The sequence below is a fragment of the Lotus japonicus genome, chromosome 1 (assembly GCF_012489685.1).
Source record: "Lotus japonicus ecotype B-129 chromosome 1, LjGifu_v1.2".
Classification (NCBI taxonomy): domain Eukaryota; kingdom Viridiplantae; phylum Streptophyta; class Magnoliopsida; order Fabales; family Fabaceae; genus Lotus; species Lotus japonicus.
Window position 1 is genome coordinate 119,304,060 of NC_080041.1, and position 1,811 is coordinate 119,305,870.

A 1,811-nucleotide genomic window follows, 5' to 3' on the forward strand; every position below is an offset into this window, starting at 1 on the left:
CACTCTGGCAGGAGTGTCAATCCTTCTGATCACTTCAGCAGTTGGTTCCACCCGAGTAGGCTTCACCACAATTCTGACCTGCTTCTTCTTCTTCTTAGGAGGACCATCCTCATCATCACCATCATCACCATCATCGGGCTTGCTGGTTTCATCATGTTTTCTCTTGGATTGACCAGCCTTCTTCTTTTTGATCAGAGGGACATCTGATTCCTCAGAAGATTCTTCTAGGATCATCTTCCTCTGAACTTTCTTCTTGATAGGAGAAGGAAACTCTGGAGCTGGCGGCAGTCTGCTGAAAAATTCATCGAGATCGATTTCAAAGCCTTGAGCCCTTAGGTCTTCAACATAGCACCGAATGGCTTCAGGATTGTCTGCCTGTGTCCACAGAGGGTAGTCATTCAGAGGCACCCTTCTACTTCTGATCTCAGAAGAAGTGTCTTCATGGGCAGGAGCAATCTTCTTCTTGACTAGGCCCATTTTCTTTAGAGAATTTGCAGTGAAGACATCACTGACAATAGTGGTCAGATCCTCTGTGCATCCAGCATTTACCAGATCTTGAATGAGGCCACTCTCAATGAAGAGATCAGACAACAGTCTCCCAAAGGGAATATACTTGATTGCTGACTTGATGGAGGCAGTGGTACGAGACTTCCGGATACACTCCTTCAAGTAGGAGAACAGGAAGTAGGGAAGACAGATCTTCTTCTTGTCTTGGATGAAGAACAACATCGCCTTCTGGTTGAAGTTGATGTAGTCTGGGGAACTGCCCTTTGGTCTCTGGTTTATGCAGTGGAGCAAAATCTTGTGCCAGATCCTGAGCTTGGGATGAAGGTCCATCACTTTGTAATTCGTCTTGCCCGGTTTGTAATTGGTGTACAGGGCCTTGTTGGTCTCATCCTTCGTCTTGGGTTTCAGCTTCGATTCAGTGAATTGGAAACGATACCCAAAAGCAGTTTCTGCACCCAGCAGGTTCACGAAAGACTTCTCTGTGATGATGATCTTTCTTCCAAGAATGTGAGATACCACTTGAGTATCATCGCAGTCGGCGTGCTTCCAGAATTCCTTGATCAGTTTATCATACACCGGTCCTCGAAGCCTGTTGAAGTAATTTCCCCAACCTTGAACTTGGACTTCAGGACGAAGATCATACCCATTTGTAGCAAGGTTGTCGAAGTCGAATCTCCATTCTGCCAGTACTTGAAGTTCCTCAGGAGCATATACACAGTGAACGGCACAGCCCCATTCTGCAATTGGAATAATTTGCTCTTGAGCTTGACCTTGATCTTGAGTCGGATTCTCAGGACCCCTTTGACCTGTTGCTAGACCAACTACCATATGAGGGAACTGGGTTGCATCTGCAGTAGCTCTTCTGGTTTGACTCACCATTTTTTGGAGTGGTTGAAGGTTTAGGTAGAAGATGAAGGTTGAAAGATGAAGAGAGATCGAGAGAGAAATCGAGGATAAGCGGTTTTGAAATAGCAAGAGAGAGAGTAAAAACCGAAAGTGAAGGAGATCGTGTGTGTATAGTGGGTTTTGACAAATAACCGTTGTTGATTTAAAAAGCAATTTAAGATCAACGGTTGAAAATTAAAGATAGATATTAACAGTAAATACACATATCACACACAGGAGAGAAGCACATCTACACGCAATCATGACAGATTGTCACACGGGCACAAGGAACTATGCATCAGAAATACTGACACACGTGTTGCTGTCTCAGCTTCAGAGTCAGTACCAATGGGTACACACACTCTGATTGAGTTACCTTCTGGACTAGACATCTTCTGATCAAGAAGTATCATAGTCAG